This window comes from Polypterus senegalus, chromosome 15 (genome assembly GCF_016835505.1).
Source record: "Polypterus senegalus isolate Bchr_013 chromosome 15, ASM1683550v1, whole genome shotgun sequence".
Classification (NCBI taxonomy): domain Eukaryota; kingdom Metazoa; phylum Chordata; class Cladistia; order Polypteriformes; family Polypteridae; genus Polypterus; species Polypterus senegalus.
Window position 1 is genome coordinate 72,470,262 of NC_053168.1, and position 15,809 is coordinate 72,486,070.

At 37.3% G+C, this 15,809-nt stretch overlaps 1 protein-coding gene across 4 annotated transcripts in view; it reads left to right on the forward strand.

Moving 5' to 3' along the window:
- The window catches only part of cdk14 (cyclin-dependent kinase 14), an 891,964-nt gene that overhangs the window by 724,115 nt on the left and 152,040 nt on the right, over positions 1-15,809 (forward strand). For 2 of the 4 annotated variants that reach the window (XM_039736966.1, XM_039736968.1), the window contains one exon: positions 11,093-11,365. The exons of 1 other annotated variant lie outside the window; for it this stretch is intronic. The gene's annotated coding sequence lies outside the window, so the exon portion shown is untranslated. Of the gene's footprint in view, positions 1-11,092; positions 11,367-15,809 lie in introns of those variants that run through there. One more of the 4 variants, XM_039736969.1, reaches the window with a different exon arrangement.

The following is a 15,809-nucleotide window of genomic DNA, read 5'->3' on the forward strand; positions in this document are numbered from 1 at the left end:
TGAACATTTAAATGACTCCATAAGAGTGAACCGAAGTGGCTACACTTCACCATACACCTCAAGACAAGTCATCTGACTAACTGAAAAACACATCACACATGCAACTGGACATGTGAATAAAGTGAAACAGTAACAGGGAACAAAATGACAAATGAATAAGGAATATCTGTGTATTTAGAATTGCATTGTTTTGTTTTAACAGCATTCATGGTTTAATTCAGTAGTGTGAGATACACCAGAAAATGCACACAGACATACAAAATGCACTTGCAGGTCAACTAAATATTTTTTGTGATGTTTTATTACAAAATGTGAGTTGTGGACACCAACATTTTGTAAATGTTCAAGCAAAACAAGCGTATTCAGTTTGTTTGGGTTGAAATAAGCTATGAGAAGAAACGTTAGAAAACACAAGGCGCTCTCGGCCATTTTCATTTTGTAAAAGTAGCTCTTGTCGTGACGAAAAATTCATCATCAGAAGGCTTTTTACCTAAAAATAAAGGCTATTAGGACTCGAGATAAACAGACAGAGTTTTAAAGCTTTATTGCAATAAATCAACCACACGGACTCAACCCAATTCGGCCGAATGAGATTGAGCCCCGAACATTACAGCAATTGAAGTTTTTATAACAATTTCTTATCATTTTTACCTCGTTCGATTAGCTCATTCTGTGCCTGGTTTTACTGTCTATTATTCCTCTTGGTGTCTGTTCGGCTTATTTTGATTTGTCTAAGACTGGGTGGATGGCTTCCTCTTACCATCTTTGGGCTTTTCTTATGTCATTTCCTATCTTTTCTGACCTCGCTCGAATTAGCTCTCTTGCCCATCTTCTCCGACTCCCTTCTACTCCTGTCCGGCCGAACCTTGAGTTTCCATGGGAACCCTTATTATCTCCTTACTTTCCCATCACTGGCCCCCTCGTGGTATTCTTATTTTTCTATGCTGTTCCCATTTTCTCTAACTGGCCAAGGCTTCAATTCCATGTATGAGTTTCCTCTCATTATTTTCTTTCTTAAACCTTCCAAACTTTTTATAATAGTGAACTGAAGCTTAAGCTTTAATTAAAAAGAAGTATAGTATGTGCTTTCATTTAATCATTGCTTGGCATGCTTGATTTGTCTTAATTTCTACACTAAAGTTAATTTCCAAAATATTCTTCTAATATTTTTGCTAATGCCTGAATTTACTAAGATTTTCTCTTCATGCATTATGTCAGTGTGACCTTTTATCTGCTGATTCACCAATCCAGCTGGTCTATGTGCCTTTCAGAGCCATCTTTATCGCTTCCTAGCCTTGAATCACAGTTGTTCTCAAACTCTTATCTTGTCCTAAACTGGTTTCTGTGCGTCAATTTTCTTTTCTTACTCTGGAAATTTTACTGTAAGGCTAAAAAATAATGCAATATAACTGATTTTTTAGTTAACTATTTGCTCGACCTATATTATTTGCTTAACATTCTAATTTATGCTTAATCTAATGTTTTAGAAGCTTTTAATTACTTTTTATTGCTCTTTGCTATTCTTTATGTTTATATAAAAATTTTCCTTCTACACTCTCAGGGGAAAATAGGTTGGAGACCCCTGCTCTAAGGCAACGTTCACACTGCAGCTCAATCCTGACTTTTTTTTTTTTTTTACTTGCGATTCTGATTAAAGAAAGAAACATCCTCTAATAGGACAAATCCGTAATCGGGCTGGCGAAAATCTGTTCATGGTATCTTTTAATTAGCCCTCAGCAAAATGCCTTGAAGGGAGCATTCATCAAAAGCAGTCTGGTCAGAATGGTCAGAGAAACAAAGAACAGAGATTAATTTTATAAACTATTGAATTTACATACAGTGTCAATCAATGCATAAATTTACTCTGATACATTTGTTGGTTTACACTCAAATGACTTACATAAAATAAAAGTCTTGTACATTATATCCTGATTCTTCTTATACCTTTGGAGATGAGCAACTACCCTTGAAATATCTGTGCATATAACCACTGTCCACTCTGGTTGTTTACTGGACATCTGCTGGTTTCTTAGTCATCTTTCAGTACATTTTGTTGTTCACTTGACCCCTAGCTGGCCTCCTGACATGCTTGCGAAGGTTTCTGACATTCTATAACCCTTTATGCTATCTCTTAAAAATATAAGCTATGTTACCCTAAAATTGTTCTTCCACACAGTGCATGTATAACATCTGTCCGACCTTTTAAGAGATGTGTAAAGAGCAAAAAAAAAAAAAACACATGGAATCAGAAGTGTTCATGTTGGATTTATACCACTTGGTACTAAATCCAGTACAAAAGTATTCCATTTGATAGTGACCTGCCTTTAAATGCTTGGATTCCAATTGTCTGGAAATCTACTCTCCCCATTTAATTTTACATAAATGTTTACGCAATCTTTTTCATGCAGTATAAGATGGATTACAGTACTGACTTAGGATGAGTCAAAAGAGAGAATAAGGTGGTGGAATTAATAAGAATTTAGGGCAAATATCACCAGCCAGTACAACTCAGTTGCTAGCATTTTCTAACGAAAATGGCGCTTCTCAAGAACATCTATGTGGACAGACATTGAGGTAACCAACTGAATGCCCCTCTGGTTGTTTAGAAAGTTTCACACTACATTTTTTGATCACATCCCTTCACATCTTCCTGTCACAAGGCTTGGCTCCTCTATTGTGCCTACAGGTTTCTATGTACAGATATGACGGTGACAATTACAGCTTCAATTTTTTGTATTCCATTTTTGCTTCTTGCCATCGTGTTTAACTAATTTAAAAATGCCCTGCACTGAAAAAAACGTGAAGTAGTGTCACAGCCAGCACTGGTGTTTATGGTGGTCTGTTTGACTATTTGTGCATGCAGGACACATTCAGCATAGATAATTGAACATATTCCTATTAGATTTAGATCACTTGTAAAATTAATTTGAACAAAAACAAAATTAGACAGGAGCTAAAAATCGGAATTGATTCACTCCTTGCGACAGTGTGAACACAGCTAAGTGTGGATGCTGACAAGCTATGGTGGCAAACACAAATGAAGTGGTGTTCAAAGTGCCATCATATCTGAGTAAACTGTTCTTTGAACTGCTCAGATACATTAGTGCATTATGTATTTACGAGATTTTATAATTTCAATATGTGTTTTGTTTGCTTCCATAAAACACTCGCCCATTACCCTATGTCACAGCATGGCCTTTCTATCATCAAGTCATTTTATCGTGATCACGTAATTTTTTCTTGTTCACTTGTAAACTTCAGTTACTTTTAGAAAATAAAAAAAAATAAATAAATGTCAAAAATATTTCCAATTTACTACTTTGCTTTTTGACTCTGCATTTTTATAGTCCCAAAGGTTTTGATGTTTTATAAACTATTGAATTTACATAGTGTCAATCAATGCATACATTTACTCTGGTTGGTTCATTGGTTTATGCCCAAATGACTTATATAAAATAAAAGTCTGTTATATTTTATTCTGGTTCTTCTTATACCTTTGGAGATGAGCTACCACCCTTGCAATTTCTGTGCATATAACAATTGTCAATTCTGGTTGTTTACAGGACATCTGCTGATTTCTTCGTCATCTTTCAGTACATTTTGTTTTGTATTGTTGGCGAGTGGCTTTTTGACTACATTATTTATTTAGAGTTAAAATCGCTCCCTGTCCCTCACATATCTACGTAATAACCTCAGTATACAAATCTATTTTATGGGTAAGACTGACAAGTGTTTGGGCCATTTCCAGCACCTCCTGTACACAAATGTATCGTCTTCTTAATCTGGAAGAGATTATTTGCAGCGTTTATGATTATCAGATGAGATGTACGCAAATTTGTATTAGCAGTTGAGGTAAATGAACACTGAAACCGAGTAGCCAGATATCCACATGTCAGTGATTGTAGCATATGTCAACAGTTTTACAAAATTAATTAATTTATTGCTTTTTGGTTCAGGAAAATTAGAAACATAGTACAGTTTAGAAACATAGTTGTTGATGGTTATTTAAGGCTGGGAAATTTCATAACTGGAAACAGGTGATGCCAATGGTACTCAAATTGGCTCCGCAAAAACATTCAGGTGGACCTCCTGCAACAAGTTAGTTTTAATGATTTTAAGGGTGGTTGTAATTGATCTAAACTATATGCTTTTGAAACGTTGTATGAATGTGAATAAAGTGATGGGTGTCTCTTTTTAATGAATTGTATGAAACAAATTTGATTAGCCATCTGGTCAAGTTTTCAAAACAGTTCATTTTTTCACTAATACCATACCACCAGGAAGCAGAATGAGACTGTAGTTAGTTGTTTTTTCTGTAACATGTTAGAAGTAAAAAAAGAGGTGTTTGTTACACATGCATAAAACATAATTGATATATATTTGTGTGCTTATTTACAAAGTAGATGTGAAGAAATTGGATAACTCTTGTTTTTTGATGTCTATTGTATACCCTTTTTAGGTACATTCACATATAATGTAAAAAGCACCTACTGCGAGTGGCATCGTCTGGCTATCTGTTCATGATGAAAGTGTGAGAGACCTCCAAAATAAGTCCCAAAAGCATTTCAGGACCCTCACTAAAATGCTAAGAAGAGGGCCACTGAAAGACAGACTGTCCCCAGTTGCTACCTGCAGGCTTCTTCCTAAGCAGAAGTATAAATGGGGAGTTGGTTTTAAAAGTGAAAATACAAAAATTCAGATTGAAGTGTCCTAGATTCGCTTAACAATGTCTGTATGTGCTTACACTTGATTTTTTATGTAGCACACATTATTCCATATTACATAAAAAGCAAGCTTTGCATAAAATAAGTGAACTTGGTAGAACTAAAGCTAGTATTTAAAAACAGAGCGCAGAGAAATCAATCTTCTAATACTTTCATCTCATCAGAATGATGACACAAGTAGTAAACCAACCAGTGACCACCACACATTTAGTGGAGGAACTCACTGAGCCATAAAGTTTTGTGAGTGGTTTTAAGAATCTTTTACTAAAGACAAGGGTGGAACCAAAATGTGCAGTAGGACTGTCTAGCGCAATAGTGACACTGAGAAACAGTAATGTTTGCTTGCTGTACATTCACTGCATTAGAAGCTCCTGAACTTTTTACCCATCACATTTAGGAGAATGCCAGAGTTTTACCAAGAATTTAGCAGTTCCAGCTCTCATCATTTTTTTTGAAAAGGAAAAGCAACCTGTGACCTAGCTGTAGGACTGTTAAAAAAATAAAACAAGAAAACTAAACTGGTAAAGGTATGGATCATCTTATGGAAATTAAAAAATGTCCAGTTTCCTTTACTTCTGCAATGTTTTGAAGGGCTGTGGAAATTGTTGTCCCCAAGTAATAAATTAATGAGGTTCTGTTTAAAAAGCTCGAATGGATCTGGACTTGTAAAAATATGTCCGATGCAGTATGTCTGTGCAGCCCACTTGTTAAACATTTCAGTAAACTTCTAGTAAAGAGGGAGGTCTGTTTTAATTATTCCCATGGGTTTCAATATGTTAACTTTAATAGATACAGCACACCAAGGAATTGTTGACTTTTTTCTTATAGTTAAGTGCATTGACCCTATGAAATAATAAGAGAATGTTGTCTTTCGAACTGTACGGCTGGTATCACTCTTTAGTGTGAGCAATTTACATTATTGTGTATGCCTCAAGCCTACCTGTCGTTGATGTATCCTTATATTTGCATCCATTACCTACATAATTTATATATTTTTGTGTATGGCTGCTTCACCGCCTATGTATTATGCACAGCCATGCCAACCACATTTCAGAACAAGTAATCCACCTGAAGCTAAGCATATTTGGACCTGGCCAGTACTTGGATGGGAGACCAACCAGGAAAACTGCTGCTGAAAGAAGTATTACTGAGGCCAGCTGGGGGTCCGTACTTTGTGGTTAGTGTGTGAATCCTAATACTGTAGTGTAGTGACTGTGACACGGTGTTGAAAAAAATGGTGCCATCCTTCAAAGTGAGTCCTGACTCTCTGTGGTCATAAAAGATCCCTGGGCATTTTCCAAAAAGAGTAGGGTATACCCTGATATCCTGGCTAAACTACACACTAGAGCTTTGCTCATTCTTGCCCCCTAATAATCCTCTGTCTCTAACTTGTTTACTATTGTCTCTCACCCTTTCCCTACTTTATAACTAATGTGTGGTGAGCATACTGCTGCGATAATGGCTGCCGACAAATCATCCAGATGAATGCTGCACATTGTTGGTGGATGAAGTGGATCCTCATTCTCCATGTAAAATGCTTTGAGCAGCTAGAAAAGTGCTGTATAAATGTAATTAATTCTTCTTAATATTAAGTACAGTAAGAAAACCTTCTGGTTGTGCCCTCTAAGATTCAACACGAAATGAAGAAGGTAGCTATAAACAGAAAATACATTAATCTGCATGAAACATCTCTCTTTAGTGATCATTTTAATGTTGCTGCATTTGTTTCATTACATGTTTGCCACCAAATTTTGCTCAAGTGGAAGAGCCCAGTATTCCCCTGTATTGTAGCAGTTCTTGAATTCAGCTTCTCATCTTTAGCCTCTAGAGCAATCTCAGATCATACACCTTTCTCTTCTGCTGTTTGGCTCTCATTATGTCATCAACTTTAGGAAGGCAGGGAATGGTGATTAAAGTAAATGGTAAAGTATTATTGTAATGTTTTGGTTTTCAAAGACAGATTTAAATAAATAAAGTCCTACAGATACAAAAGAAGAATAACAATTGAGATGAACAACAGTAATCTAACTCAGATTTTGACATGTTATATTAAGCAAAAGAGGCTTTATACTATAGAGAAGGATGTTATATAATATGAAAATAGGAATAAAGATCAGATGAGAATAATAAAAAAAGCACAGAAAAGGTTCATTTGTAACAGGCCAACTGAATCTCTGAATCACAGCCCAGTCACTGTCTGTGTGGGGTCTGCATGTTCCTCCCTATGTCTGCATGTTGTTTTTTCACTGGTATCCCATTTCTTGAAAGACACACATGTTGAGTTGATTTCCAACATTAAACGGACCATTTCTGAGGGAGTGTAGTGTTCAATGAGTGTGCCTGGTGATGGACTTTCTTTCCCTGTCAAATGTTGGTTAATACCCTTAGCCAGAAGCTGCCAGGATTGCCTCCCGTATTTTCTACCTTGTACTTCTTTAAGCAGGTTAAATAATGGATGAATAGTCTGCTGTGTATACTTTATATAGTAAACTGTTGTTGGATAACCAATAATCAGAGCAATATACAGTCTGTTTAATGCTAAAACTGGACAAATCCAAAGGCAGTTCCTACAAACTTTTACAAACATAAAGCTCATGAAGAATATTCTGATAAATTATGCAAGGCATTAGTAACTGACTTTACTGTACTGAGGTATTCCGATATTGATTACAATTGATGCAGTGAATTTCACCATTATTACTGAGTTTCCTTAATGTCTTTATTTCCATTAGTAGTGGAAACTGTGCCTGACTATTTATTTTGTGATTGTTCAAAGCAGTTGCTGTCTAATGTTATTTGCATTTTTTATTTGTCTTTTTACTTGCTTTGTATTGTAAAATACAATGACTTGAGTGAATCGTGTACTCAAGGACATCAGTGGAAGTTAAGGGGAAGTGTTTTTGTGACTGAAGCCATAAAGCACTTCTTTACGCAAAGAGTTGTGGGAATCTGAACAAACTACCAAGACATGTAGTTGAAGCAGAAACCTTGTCAGCATTTAAGAAGAATCTGGATGAGATATTGGGATAGCTTAGCTATTAGCTAAACAGACTAGCTTAATGGACTAAATAGTTTATATCCATTTGTCAAATTCTTTATGTTCTTACACCTTTTTCTTGTTATTTGTTTTAAAGATGAAGGCCTTTTCTTGCTGTACCTATCCAGCCTCCTAATCATAATTATCACTTTGTGTTTGTTTTCAATTTTTTATATGTTGTTTTAATTTGCCAGACTAGGAGTAAAGTTAACCTCTTTGGTTTTAACCCTCTGAGTGTGACTCGGGCTGTTAATTCTATGTAAATATGGTTATTCCCGAGTCTGACTTGGGGTAACATGTAATGATACACTTTATAGTGTTAAACCTGAATAACACTTAGGAAAGTTTTCTGTTGCCATCTAGTAGATGAAGTAATATCATGCTGCAAACAATCATATTTATATGGATTTTGTCACTTTAAGGTAATTCAACAGCATTCATCAGTGGGGCAGAGCCTTCAACCAAAACACAATGAGGTATAAACAAGAAACCGCAAAACCAGTTATAGAACAAACTTAAATTGAACCAAGAGTTGAATCAATAGATAGAGATGACATTGTGAAATGGTCATCAGATGTTGACATGGAAACTGAAACATGCATACAGCACTGTATGACCGAACCGCCATGATATGCCTGGTGAATGTGGTCACCTAAAGGTTTGTAGTAGTGTAGGTAGGTACATGGCAAAAAGGCAAAATAATGGCAATCAAGGAGAAAGTCATTAGCCCCCTAAGCACAGTTCAGAAAACAGAAACTGTTGTTCATGTAGGGGTAAAGTCACTATAATGTGGAAGTTGTTAAACCTTGTGCTGTGGTAGCTGTCAATAATACATGGGGGACATCGATCATACATGTCAGGCACTGACATTCTATCCTCTCGTGCTTAAGCAACATTAAAAATATTATAAGAATAGTGCAGAAAGAAACACACTCTTAATGTCATGATTGCAACACAGGGCTGTGCATCAATGATTGTCTCAAAATAGATCACACAAAGGACATGTACTAAATCTGCATTATGTGGCATGGCATGTCTGCAGCTTAATAATCAGGACCTATTTTAATAAATAAATAATTAATTGGCCAGCTCGATCTCCGTGGATGTGTGTGCTCGAACAACTGCAGGAGGCTGGTGAAGTAATTTGTGTGAGATGCACCTGCACGTGAGGGTGTGGTCTGTCTCAATTGCTTCAACTGGTTCCTGCTTCCGACTGAGATGCTGCACCCATGGAGGCATATACGAATGAGCCGGCATGAATAAAGGAAGAGGAGAAAATACAAGAAGGGAAAAAAAGAAGAGGAAAATGAAAGGAAAAATAAAAGAATAAAGAACGGAGACTAAAGGAAGAAGAGAGAAGGCAGGAGATGGAGAGAGCCAGTGCAGGTGAATTAGACAGAAAGAAAGCAGGCAGGTGAGTGGAAGCTCAGGGCAGAAGTAGGCCACTTCAGTTGAGCGATCAGGGAACTGGAGTGACTGAGATGCTGCTCGGTTGGAGCGACCCTGCTTAAGGCCGGGAGAAAGACACTGGGAGCTGCAGGTGAATTTGAAGGCTCTGTGAGGCCTCATGCAGGGAGGCCATGGACTGCAGGGATATGAACCTGGCAGTGAGACTCGGAGGCTTGGCATGATGTCCTGCCAAAGCGACAGAAGGCTACAGGGGTCCAAGACTATGTGCAGACAGAGAAGTTTGGCTGAACTGCCAATTAGGCGTCTCCTTGGTAGCAAGGACCTGTTTGGAGACTTCCATTTTATGGGGTGGCACTAGAAAATTAATTTTAAGAACAGTTCTTGCACTGTGTTTTTTTTTACTTTGTTTTAATGGATTATTTATTTGACTGATTTTAACCTCTACCTTTACTTTTAATTGGATTATTTATTTATTTATTGAACACTTAGAGCACTGCACTTTTGAATACTGTTTGATTTTGGTTGTTTTTAATAAAAGCACTTTTGCACTTTTTTGTATCTACACCTTGCTTTGTGTGAGTGTCCTCATCCACTGGCTCATCCCTCGAGTATGTTGTCAGCAGTAGCAGGAAATAGGCTCCCTAGAGCAACTGGGAGAGTTGAGCCGATCCACACCGTCACATATCAGTACACCATTGCACCCTAGACATACCTTTCCTATGGTATTTACATGTTTCGGTTACACATAATAACATTTTTACTGTCGAATAACGGAGATTAATGTGTGCAGAAAAAACTCAAGTGACACTAATTTGCTTGGCATTCATTTCACCAAGTAGACAACCAAATCAAGACTGAAGGAGATCAACCCAACATGACTTGACCGAACTTAACTAACGATCACTCGACAGTAGCACATTTTATGTGATTCTGACAAACTGAAAATTTTGAAACACTTCTCACAGCCACCATAAAAAAAACTCACACTCCTCCATTTTATCTGAATTAGTGTGATGCTGAGGTGTCACCCATTGCATGGCTGAACTCGGGTCCTAATCTGAGATCCTGAGTTGTTTTGTCATGTGGTGAGTGCGGCAATGCGCTGTAGGAGATATTCCTAACCTCTCTCTCACTCAACGTCAGCTGTCATCTTTTTTTGCGGTAGTTTTGGTTTCAAGCATTAGCTTTCAATTTTTTACTTTAGGTGTTGCTTTGTTCGGAGGGTATCAGGAGAATGGTGGGAATAAGTTTTAGTAAATAAAGGCTGTTTGCAGCAGGAAGTCTTTGATTTTAAGCACAATTCCAAAGATGTTGTTGTGTGTTTTGGGGCATGTGTCCTTCACCTATTAACATAGCAATCAAAACCCTTTCTAGTTGCAAATAGGCACTTCACTAACCACATCAGAGTCGAATAACCCTGATAAAGAGATTGCTTCTTTTCTACCTTGCTCATTAGAGCTTATTGAAGGACTAGAGCTGCTTATTCAGATTCCTACTTTATGTTAACAACCAGTAGTTCTTAATTATTTTGGTAACATTTTTGGAGTTTTTTTCTTATTAAGTCCAATCATTCTCTTTATATCAATTTTTGAAAACTCCGTGGTACAGGTAGAATCCCATTATAACGAAACTCACGGGTCAAAAAAAATATTTTGTTATAACGGAAATTTCATTATAACGAATATGGGGAAATATATATATAGTATTGTGACCAGGGTCGCCATATTCTAATGGCATGCGACGCAAGCACTGCTCTGGAGCTGCTCTGCTGCATCTGGTAAACAGTAAACCAAAGGCAAAGCAATTGGTTGTCCTCTGCAGGATTATGGTTAGCACGTGCTGAGCTTATCGCACAATGTTTAACATTTAACGACGGGCTTTGATCTGCTCTTCCTCATACTCTCCTGATCTGTTTTTCCAGACTGCGTCTGCCACATCAGTGATTCCAAGCCAATGGTGTTCTTCTAATCTGAAGATGGGAGCTAAAGCAAGACGATCTCCCGTGCCGCAGCTCCTAACAGCTCCTATTCCAAATGAAGTCTTGTGACTGTAATTGCCTTCTCTATACAGTAATAAAGCACCTCTATTTTCCCTGAAAATCTGGACTCATCTTACTGTCTTTTGTTCAGCTCTGTGATCCACGCTTGACAATATCTGTATAAAAAACCGTGCTGCAAAAAATGTTTTACTTGAAAATGAGATGTTAGATGTAACTTTTTTTTAATAAAAATACAAGTATGAAAATACTGAATGAAAACAAGATGTTACATTTTTTTAATAGAAATTCAGGTATGAACACAGCATGAAAACAAGATATTAGACATTTTTTTTTAATAGAAATACAGGTATGAAAATACAGAGCGAAAATGAGTCGTTAGATGAATATAAAGGTGCGATTCCAAAATTCTTTTGCCATGTCATTGTTCTTCATTCCATAATCAACTTTTTCCAGGATTGTTAATTTTTCTTTCAATGTAAACTGATGCCGATTCTCACTTTTTTTTGTTCATCTCAAAGTTAACTTTGAGAAGCACTATGAAACTCAAACAATATGACATCCGCACACAACACAACTACCCATGCAGACACTCGGTGGAGCACTGACTCCGAATTCGGCTGTGTGTATGATGTCGCACCTACATTCTTGCAAAACCTGCCTGAGACTGGAAATTTAGCTACAGGCTGTCTGTCTCTTTGAGACAACCTGTTGCAGGGTTCCCAGGACTCGGCATGGGAAATGTTGGATTGGTATTCAATATTTTTTGCATTGCATTATTATCTTCAGTAGTCTTTTTGTTTGGTCAAAAATCGTTCGTGATGCTGAGATTTACATTTTGTTAAAATAGATTAATTTAATGTGATGTTCTGCAAACGTTTCTCTGTGCCCACAAAAAGTATTCGTTATTCTGAAAATGTTTGTTACTTCGGTGCTCGTTATAACGGGATTTAACCTATATTATTTTTCTGATGTTATAATCTTTTTGAAAACACACAAAAAGTTGTTCTCAGAAGATGCAAATGGTCACTCTGTTGTATACATAATTTAAACCCTTAGCTTCACCTTAATCAAGCCCAAATTGGTCCATTCATAGGCTACTGCTCTTAATCTCATCTCTTAATCTTGTGACAGATTAGGGTTTTCTCGCACCCTTGAACCCTCAGACCACACGTCAGACATCAGGTAAAAGTCCAAATAATTATTATTTATTATAATAATAAGTGCACAAAGCACCCTCCACTCCCAAATACTCAATAAACAATACAATACAATAATCCAATCCTCCAATCTCCCAGACGTTTAGCCACCCTGCCTCCCAACTCAGCTCGTCCATCTGGGATCTCCCACAGTCCTTTATAGTCCTTGACCCGGAAGTGTTTCTGAGTCCTCAGTCCATGTGATTATCCAATACTTCCGGGTCAGGTAAAAACTTCTCTTTTTCTTCAGCCCGGAAGTATATCATTTCTTCCATTTCCGCAATCATGAATTACTTCCGGGCTATAAGGAAAGTATAAGTCCCTGGGCCTCCCTGCAGCGTCCTCCGGTGGCCCCCATGGTATCCAGCAAGGCTGTGGTGAAAAACTCCAAGTTCCATGATGCCCTGCTGGAATTCGGCGCCCTTCCATGTTGCAGGGATGGCTCCATCTGGCGGTTTGGGGTTGTTGGCAATCCCTCACAATCTGTAAACTGCATTTTTTGTTTAGTAAAGAACACTGTTTATGTAAGCAGGCAGAAGTTTGTTTACTTGCCTGAGTACATATAAGTTTCTAGCCTTTCTTCATGCCAACTCACAAAAGTGGAAGAATGCAAATAAGTTGTATGTCTTCAGCTGAGAGGCTGGCTTTTCTCTAAAAAACAAATATAAAATCACTAAATGTCAAACCAAAAAGGCAGACAAAAGTGATATGGTAAATATTCTCAATATTAAAAACCTGCTGTTAGAACTATTGCTTCATTGTGCATCTATCATAAACATCAATTTAAAGCAGAATTTCATAATTATGATCAGTAAACTGTTAATGTTTTATTCAGCAGGTTTGTGTGTTTTACCAGCAGTTAGAGTGATTAGAATAAGACCAGTTGATCAAAGTAAGGTCAGCTGATGAAAACAAAAGTTGTTTTTTTTTTACATTTACTTTCTGTAAACAGATTATTTCATTATTTTAGGCTTTAAGATGGAAAAAAATAGCTTGAAATCTGTACTACCAGCGCAGATGGTACAGATTGGAAATGCAGTGAATAAACTGAAATGCTCTATTTCTTTCTTTGGAAGTTAAAGTCACTGACAAAAAAGAAAAAGTGCTCTGTGGCCTATTTCAGTGCTGTTTATTTTATTATGTTCAGTTTTGTTTAACCAGCACATTTCCTGTGTGTTGCTCCCACAATTACAGTTTAATGGACAAAAACCTAAGTACAGAGATTCTTTTATTTCTGCCTTGATTTTCCAGCTATAGTTTTGGTGTTTTCAGCAGCTTTTGGAACCTTGAAGAAATTCTCATTAACAGGCTGCAGGAGCGCTTTTTTTTTCACTTGCAACCACCAACCCCCCCAAAATCCCCCCTCCCTCCCCCATTCCTGCTTCTCTTTCTCTCTCTGTCTTATTTTTTTTCTTTCTTTTTGCCTTGGGAGTGACTGTGAAGATCTTTTGCTGCTGTGATTGACAGGTTAGAGGATTCGATTTGATGAGTTTCTCTTTCTGTAGGTCAAGAAGGCTAGTTAGCAGGAGCTGTTGAAAAATGCTAGCAGCATTCGAAATGGGATGTGTCATGACTTCGAGGCAGGTGGTGCCCTCTGAAACAGGAGTCCCCCAGCTCATTAGCAAGTTACAGGATGGAGGCTTAACTGGAGGGAGCAGGGGAGAAAAGATAATGCCCAATAGGGAAAATTATTGTGAAAAGGAATTGATTTCATGTATAATTTGTTTATCACTAGAGGGGACAAATGCCGTCCTCCTGACATGTGCAGAGGAGGTTTGACTATGAATGAGCCAAAATTAACATAATCTGTTAGCAGATCTTTTGCAGTTGTATGAACGTGTGTCTCTCTAAGTAATTATAGACTTGTACAGTCATCGTTTGATTTATCTAGGACAGTCAGCATTGATAACACAAATACAGAGATGTGAATGCTGACAACAGTTTAAATGTTGAATGATCTTTGACTTTTTCCTTTGTCGAGTCCAGTTTTTATGTTTTTTTTTTTTATGACTGCAAATTAAAAACTGAAAAAATGCTCCCATTTACCACAAACATGCACGTTACTCTTATTGGCCTGTGATTTACTGGGACTCAGTGCAGGGTTGGTTTCTGCATTGTACTCAGTATTGACAGGATAGTCTCTAGCTCTCCATGACTCAGAAGCAAATTTAGTAAATGAAGGGATGGAGGAAGTTTTTATGTGAGAATATTCTCTCATAACTTCTAACTTTCATTACTGTATATTCATTCATTACTGAAAGTCATATTAGATATATTAGTACATGGTGGTTTTAAAATAAAACAAGTTAAAAAGACCCCCATTCCCAACATCCACTTCATCCTGAGCACATAATGTATATCATAAAATGTTTAAATGTATAAAACTGATAAATATTAAGTAGTAAGTATTGATTACAGGCAGTATGGTGAGGTAGTGCCTTTCTACCTCATAGCTCCTGGGTTTCACTCCTGGCTGGCAGGTGGTCTGTGTAGAGTTTGAACTAAATCCCCATGACATGTGGATTTTCTCTGCACTCTCTTCCTTCTTCCCACAATTCAAAGATGTTTATATTGAATTCATTGAAAAGTCTAAACTGGTATGCTTATGACTGTGCACATCTACATTTACTGACAGCCATGCTGCTGGAAATAGTTTTGCCTTGTGAATGCCCATTTAATATGCCTTCTAGAGAGGGAAAAGCAGCCATCTATTGATCACACTGTATGGGAAATTCCTTATTATCGGTTTATAGCATCTTTATTGTCCCATATACAGAATACAGTGAAAATATTATTTGCATGTGCTAATCAACATGTAACATGTCGCCACTCTTCAGCACCAATATTTGGAAACATGACAACCTTACCTTGAAACTTCTGTCTTCGTAACCTGGAAAGCTTATAACACAAATTCAATGACATATTATGAATAAGAGCTGCTGCAACTAGTACTTTATTGCTACCCCCATGGTTGCTTGAGGTTTCATTCAACCCTCTCCAATTGTGAGTAGTAGACATTTAACCTCAACTTACTGTCTCTTTGTCTGCAACATATGTGCTTCCCATGTGGTGCTATGAATTACCATGCCATCTAAGTCATTATTGCATGCATTCTCTGTAGTTTTAACACCAGACCTATCAGCATCCTAAGGGTCGTAGTAGCTCTACAAGCTCCCAGTGGGGACACTTTATACTAAAATACCTCCTCCGGGGGGAAAAGGCAGTTGTTTCTTACGCCATCTGTTCTTAATGGTTCTTGCTAGCATTTCAGCCAGATCAATAATGCTGAAATAGTGAGCCATCCGTTATATCCTGTTTAGGAGCAGATATCAGGCTAGTGGATAAAACCATATTTTACACTGTTAACACATTTTGCCTCTGGCACCAGTACCTGGAGTTTAGACCATTTTCTGTCACATTTTCACTCATTTCTAAGTGATATA